The 8,042-nt window shown below is 36.9% G+C and overlaps 1 long non-coding RNA gene across 1 annotated transcript; it reads right to left on the bottom strand.

Moving 5' to 3' along the window:
• Positions 1-4,489: 4,489 nt before the first annotated feature.
• LOC144642424 (uncharacterized) lies at positions 4,490-8,042 on the bottom strand. The gene is made up of 3 exons (XR_013568730.1): positions 7,987-8,042; positions 7,138-7,208; positions 4,490-4,611 (listed from the first exon to the last, which is right to left on the bottom strand). It is a non-coding gene; the product is annotated as an uncharacterized LOC144642424 (long non-coding RNA).

Here is an 8,042-nt window from a genome sequence, read left to right as displayed (position 1 = left end):
TCGGCCGGTATGTAACATACGTTAAACGAAAACTGTCATGATTTCTCGATAAAATTAATCATTTTAAGCTTCATTGCAAATAACTGATTACTGCTTAATTATCAGCCAAAACATTACAGGGTCAATAAGTTGTTTTCCTTAAGGTGGATTTCCACTGACGCGTAATTTTTTACGTGCGTAAAAAAAATTTAGAGACAATGTTTGAACGACTTGCGTTAACGTGTACGCAAGTCGTTCATACAATGTCTCTAAATTTTTTACGCACGTAAAAATTTACGCGTCAGTGGAAATCCACCTTTACTCTTACCGATAACACCAAAACAAGATTCATTACGCTCATATCCAAAATAAGACACTTGGTTGATAACTTTGTCCCTTGATCGATTTTAACAACAAAAAAGTATCAGTTTCTTGATTTATTTGTTTTCTTTTTCTTTTTCCAACAGTTTCTGGACTTTTTGTCTTTACTTACGACGCCACGACTTCCAAACGAATGAGCAAAACAGGTGAGCACAGTTTCCTTCTCTCTCCCCCCCCCCCCCCCCTCACGAAAAAAAAAATGAAAAGTTTCGATTAGGAGCGAGGATCATTTTCTTAACTTATATAATAACCCTCACAGTGTAATTTGTACGCCTTAGCTTAGCAGCAAGAAAGTATCGATTGATTGATTGATTTATCATTTTTCCACGTCTAGCTGGACGAACAATGTATATACAGTGTTCTACGCTGTTTCCTCTTTCCTAATAAAACTTGAAGATTTTTCTCAGATCGAAGTAATGATCCAACGCCACTATGTTAAATCATCATACGAGAGCTTCATTTTTAAACTGGTCTTTTGGATGTGTGAGACTCTAAGAAAGGTGCTTTAATCGTGGGTTTATAGCTAGGAGTCAAATTTTAATCTATTAAATCGAGACTTTTCTATGAAGCATGGAAGGCACTGTGGCCTTATGGGTAGCGCTTTGGATCTAAGGACCCTGTGTACTTTTCTTGGCTACGACACTTAACTACGACAGTGGATGCGGAAAACCATAAGGGCAACGTGACAAAAGACTAAAAGGAAGTGGGGTAGGGATAACCTGGGATAGACTAGCATTCTATTCAGGGGGAATGGGAATACAACAAATCGCTCACTTAAATTTAGCGAGAACACGATTTGTAGTTGGGCTGGAAACATTCAAACATGTCTGAGAATTGTTAAGATGTTGTCAATTTCCTAAAATGATTTATTTCATGTTGTACCTTCCGTTAACAGGTAAAAATTCATTAATTTGTTCTACGTTATTTCGACAGCTTCTGCGTAGTTTTGGGCGATGCTCTGAATTATATTAGAAGATGGAAAAATTTCAAAACAGATTGGAAAGGGCATAACATCATAACAATAGGTGGGTAGAGTTTTCCCAGCTTGTAAAATGCATTTCCCCCCCCCCCCCCCTCTCACCAGCGCAATCGGTGCAAGCCTCAGACTCTAAATGATAGTTACATCAACACGAAGGAGCATACCCTTAATAAACGTGGTGCGCGCCTGGTGCAAGGCACTCAAACATATTTAGCTTTTATATTCGTCCCGTTCCGCGGGAAGAATGCAAGGGTAACACGGGAAAGCTTCTGTTGTTTTAAGTCAAGTTTCGTGTCGCTGCTAGGTCAATTGCATTACCAAGGAAATGTCTCCGCCAGTTTTAAAGCCTACCTTTGCGAAACAATTATTTCCTTAGATGACGACAGGAAGTTTTCTAAGCATAATTATTTAAGGGGGCTCAAAGCAGCTTTTCACGACCAAACTTTTGTTGCTACGAAGCCTTGGACTTTTGTAATATAACACCAGAGACCTATTCAACGTGGAATGACTGGCTTTAAACTTTGAAAGTGAACCATTCGTTTCCAAGGCTCTCTCAATTTTTATTACTGCTCGTAGCATTAACACATTTTGTTCTGAAGATAAATAAGCAGTTAATTGTAAACATAATCAGTTTGAATGAAATGAAGAAAATTTTCTGACAAAATGCTTTAATTTTGATTTAGACACTATTGAACGGGTCCGTCATGATCAAGTTTCCATGCCAGTATATATATACTGACATATCACTTCTTCGTGTTTCACTTTTGACTTGAATTTAAGTGATCCACATTCAATTTTGTCTGTTATTGACACATCAACTTTCTGACTGGTAGCAAGATTAAAGCAACTAGAGGAAATCTTTCTATTTGCCATCAAACTCTCACAACAAACATTGAGGAAAATGTAAGCCAATCCGCTGCAGACACTCGTAGAATATGTTATTCGGTTGTCTTAAACTGCGCAGTATTTCGGGCTGTTTTTAACCTATGCATGCTCGCACTTTCATTCAAACTTTGTTGCAATCTTCTGTTGAACAACTCAGGCCCGACGATCTTCAAGGGGAAGGGGTAGGGAACCGTTTAGTTTAGTCGACCTGTGCACCAATTAATATCCAGACTCTTCGGTTCATTTTTGTTTACGTAAAAACATGGTTGACCTTTTTTTTGGAGTCTCTGTTACTCTTTAAAACTGCTGCTTTTACCCTTACTAATTGTTTAAGTTTGTATCGATTTTATCTGATAAGAGAAAGTGGAAGTGGAGATCTGTAGTGGTGGAGGGGTGAAGTGCCGTTTAAGACTGAAGAAAACTTGTTAATCATGTTGACATATATGTTGAAGAATTTACATCACTTTTATAGAAAGTACACCAGTAAGGCAACTGACTAGTATCAGTATGGAACGGATAAAAACGTTTTAAGAAAAAAATTTGCAGATTAATTACGGAATTCTCGGAACGAACATTACAGGGAATGTAAGTCAATTAGTAAAGAGAATTAATAGATCTATCAAGCTGGTATAGCAGTCAGTAGTGACAAAACACAAGTCCAAGGGATATTGACTTGATTAACACCAAATTACATTACCGGGACGTATGGAAACAAGCTAGGAGAATTGATATTTTAATCTTGGTATTATGGTATGGTACAGATGCAAAAGCATGACAATTACAAACTATTTTGACTGTAAATGCTGCAAATCACAGCTCCGTGAGGCGAGGGAGATTATTTCCGATCTACTATTTACTATTTTGTTAGCTTTAGCAGCTTGTAGCGTTGTTTTGCTTTGTAGCGACGTTTTAGCTCTTTCATCGTTTTCTTGGCCATCTCTTATAACTTTTGTTTTTTTATATGTAGTGAGTAGCTTTAACGTCTTGATAAATAATGCAAATAATACAAGTAAAAAACTGTTACGAAAACACTATTTTGAAATCATATTCATTAACTTGAATTGTATTTTTTTTCAGGTTCAAAGACAACGCAAGGATGAACAGAAATTAACTTATTGAAATAAAATGTCTCGTTTGGCTGGTAACAGTTTTCTGAACAAAAAATGTCATGTCTTCAGCCACACATGCACTTCTAAACTGAAGCGAAAAAACTAAGTCTTTTGGCGGGAAATTTTTTCTTTGCTGAAAATACTGCCGTCTGCGCTTTTAAAGGGGCCGAATAAAAGCCGAAAAACAAACTAAGTCTTTTGGCGGGAAAATTGTCCTTGGAAAAAAAAGTCTGCGCTTTTGAATGGTGTTTGGTTTTAAGTCGAAAATATACAAAGTCTTTTGGCGGGAAAAATCTTGCACTGTGCAACGGATTTGTCCCATCAAAAGTCCAAATGTATGTTTGATTTCGGACTAGACTCTGTTCAAAATCTCAGAATTTTTTTTTCTTTTTGGCAACCCTACATAGTCAAAATATAGTAAAAGAGATAGCCTACATTTTCACTAGTTACCAGGCCCTTTTAAAAGCGCGATTTTTTGTTTATTTGTACACTCAATAAAAGACAATGAACGAATGAAACAAGAATAATTGTATAAGTGTTTATTTGTTATAAATATCGTTAACTAATTACAACATTTGAATAACAATTGTAAAGTTGTTTAAGTAGAAGCAATGATTAAACACTTCACATTGCTAACTGTGGAAACCACGACAACTTGACATGACTAAAAAACTCGAAACAGAAAAAATCCAGTAAACAATATAAAGACTAACAATTCAAGCTTGCCTGTATTTGGTATTCAGAAAGCGAATTACTGCAGTCCAAGAACAGTGCAATAAACAATGTGATTATAACATGTTTTTCATGTTTGACCGCATAATCTATCACGCTATTTTAAAAAGTAAACATGGCTTACTATGCTGTGAAAAGACGTTAAAAAAATTTGTAACTTGTGCGGTTTTCAATCTTAAATTCCTCTGACTCGTAGAGCTTAACTATCAATCGACTTTCGACACTTATTTTCCTTGACAAGTTTTAAAGGATGTTAGACAATTTGCACTACTGAACATTAAAACCGGCCAATGCAAGACTCAGATAATCCAAATTTGTTTTCTGGTTTTCAGAGATCGTTCTAACGCCGACACAAATCTTGTTGACGAGTTCAAAGGCTAATAAATGCGCAAAAAGATTGTACCGGCGGTTAAATTACAGTCATTACCTCTAGAATTAATCTTTTACTATCTTGTATTGCCCTGGGTTCTTTCAAAAGAGTTTTTGCCTTCTCTCTTCTTCAGTTTTGATTCACATTCACCAGCAAGCAGCTGCAGTGTCAAAGAACTGAAAGAGAATAAGAACATACATGTTAAAATCAGTTAAATCAATTAAAGCTACACATGTTTACAAAATAGCAAAACATGCATGTTGATTAATTTGGGTATTTGCGGCTTTTTATCGATTGTCAGATTTAAAAAAAACTGCAAATTTGCTTTCTCGAGTACTTTCGTCTTCAAGACGTCGTTTTGTAATTCCGTGTAGGATGGCGAATAGGCCTTATGTATGAAAACGTCATATGCTCAAAATTTACCACCAAGTCTCGTTTACAGGAATTATTGTCAACCCTCTGCCGCCTTCATACAGTTTTCACGTGGGTAATCTATTCATCTTTGCTGTTTAGAGAATTTTTATAAAATTTGCAAGCTGCAGTTTGCACTTTGAAATCGAGACTTGGTGGTGAAATTAGCCAGTCTGACGTAGCATGCATAAGGGCTATTGTGTAATACTACAACACTGTTACATCACGTTGATGAGTTTTGTTATTCTCCTCACCTGTTCATGACAATGTATTGAGATTGCAAGGAGAAAATGGATGTTGATTGCATTACAATACAATCAAATAAGCGAGGTAATTAGTCTGAATGTGGAGGTACAGAACAACACGACTAGACAATTTACCAGTTGTGTCTCGATGACATTGTTCACTGGAAGGCACGAATCTACGAACAATTAATTCGAAAATCAATTGCAACCGAGATTGTCGATTGCTGGCCAACACAAGTTAGTAAACAGCAAACTTTGAGACGAACAAACAAACTGAACAAGAAGTAAAATTAAAAGAAGTAAAATATTCTGGACGTAACCCGTGAAAAAGAGAAAAATTAATTTTCCTTCGACATCATTTAATTTACATTTTTCATTTTGACGTAATTAAGCTGAAGCTTTGAAAATTATTCCACATATTTCTTTTAAATGTTATCAAATCCATTATAAACATTAAACCTTACATTTTATGACTATTTTTCAACTTTCCTTTCTTGTCCTTTGAGTGAGTTTGAATTCCCCGAGGCTTTTGTCAGCGTAAAAATACGCTAATATGAAAACATTGTGTCACAATTTCGTCTTCTTTTAAACCCAAACACATCAAGAAAATTTCATTATTATTTTGAGTTTGGAGTAGTCAAAGCAGAGAAAAACGACAAATTTTTGATTTCATTTACTTATTTTTTTTTAGCTATTACCTCGTTCTCTGTTGAGTGATAAACGAGCCCTCCCTGGGAATCCTCCTCTCATGCTCAAACCATTCAGATTTTTGTTTACATTCCGATCATACCATTATTGGCAACAGGTTTGGTTAGCAAAACAATTGTTACAGCTCAGTACGAATTGAAACAACTGGACTCGTCCTCCAAAATGTACATCATCTCCTATAAACATTTTATCATCGATGAAATTGTTAATTTCCACTCAATTGCACTTCTCGCGATGTCAATTTAAGTAGGCTATGCTGAATAATGGTTTCTTGATCGTTCTGTAACATGCTTCAAAACCCCATGAAACCGAAACATCGCATCAATAAAATATTAAAAACTAAAATACAGTTTTCTAATTTTAACCATTTTTGGACAAAATACGACTTGAGTTAATGTTTGGTCTTTCTTGCCTTAGAGTAAATACAAATACCTTAGAAATACAATTGAGAAAAAATAGAAAAAAAAAATTAACGGATTGGCTTAAAACTTTTTGCAGCTTTTCTGTAACACGATCCAAATTACAACGAAGTTTTTCGAAGTTAGTACGAATAATAGACTCGAAGACTGCCGCAGTTCACTCGAAGCCTTCCGAAGATAGCGTCGAAGATTTCTGAAGATGACCCGGAGATGTTCCAATCCGATCGAGGAAGTCCTCAGTAATCCTCAGTGCATTTGGAGAAGTTTAACTTCAATTTGAAACCTTGATTTGTTTTAAAACATCTTTTAATTTTAATTTCTAAAATTTCCTTGCAATATCAATACACTGCTATACTTCAAAAATTGTTGTATCCGCGGACTGCTCGGAAAAATGTTAGGATGGTGCATCAAAGTGGAGATGTTGTGGTTCAAATTTTTCCTTGGTTTAAAATTTTTCAAACCAGTTTGATTTTTTATTTTTCTTTGTTTAAGAATATGATAATGAATTTGAGACAATGAAAAATAAAAATCAATCTGGTTAGAAAATTTTTTAACCAAAGATAAGTTCCGGCCTCAAGAGTCCTCATGGGCCCGATGAGGATAAGAAAGTAAGTAGAAAAGATAAATTCAAACCACAATAGATACAGGATGAGGCCCTCATCCATAACCTGACATGATCAAAATAAATTCCGGTTCGTATTTGCACCTTTTAGGTGCCCTTTCTCGAAGAAACGCCCCTCCCCGCCCCAGGCCACCCTTGAATCAAAGACGTAAGACGAGGCGCAATTACTTCACGTATCTTGCCAAGCCAAATAAGTTTATATGCTAAAGCTCGTTCAATAATCATGGAGTAACAAGGGATAAGGGCGCCTAAGTTTATAAATAAATGCAAAAGTAAGCTGAGCATGTATAAACTTACCATTACGACGTTGTTATGACGATCATGGATCAGTCCTTCTTCTGGTCCACCTGTTGGTATGCATCGTGGAACTACAGAAAGAACAAAAGAAGTCAACAAAACAGACTACCTTTTATCGCTATCTGACAACATAGCAGTAATGACAAGACAATCAAAAAACTTTTTTTGCAAATCCTAGATTAGTTAAAAGTCGTGTTTTGCATAACCCCACAATGATATTTAAAGCTTGCTTTTATGGAGAAAAGTTACCTTTGGATGGAAGTGGGGGAGGGGCTGCTCTTCCCCCAGAACCATCTTTATTAAGCATTATGTCAAAAAAGAATAAACAACTATCTCCTTCCCTATGCACGGTGGCATTAATGGTTAGTGCGCCGGACTTCGGATCGAGCGGTCCGGGTTTGAGGCCTGGCCAGTGTCACTGTGTTGTGTTCTTGGGCAAGACACTTTACTTTCATAGTGCCTTTCTTCATCCAGGTGTATAGATGGGTGCCCGCGACATAATGCGGGGGGGGGGGGGGACCTTGCGATTGACTCACATCCCATTCAGGGGGGAGTAGAAATATTCCTAGCCCCTTAATGCCACGGGAACCTGGATAAGCTCCGGCAGTTTAGGCCGCATGGCTCGTGGCTTCCCTTTTTCCCCTCCGTGGGCGAGGCAAAAATCGGACAGTGTGTTTACATGGACAAAGTAGGCCCGTCTCCCAAGAGTAGCCCTGTTTTCAACTCGTGGTACCCACTTCGTAAATTGGTCTCTCCTTGTTTACAACGTTAAGCTTGTATTCTTATCAGTAAAACTGGTAGCTAGAGGCTTCATAAGATACACACAGAAACACTTGTTTTAACACGTACCATGGAAGGCTATCAACGCCATGTACTGTACATGCTCGATGGTTGTAGGGTGAGAC

The sequence above is a fragment of the Oculina patagonica genome, chromosome 2 (assembly GCF_052425735.1).
Source record: "Oculina patagonica isolate OP01 chromosome 2, crgOcupat, whole genome shotgun sequence".
Lineage (NCBI taxonomy): Eukaryota > Metazoa > Cnidaria > Anthozoa > Scleractinia > Oculinidae > Oculina > Oculina patagonica.
The sequence above is the reverse complement of the archived record's forward strand: the minus strand, read 5'-3'. Positions and strand labels throughout refer to the sequence as shown.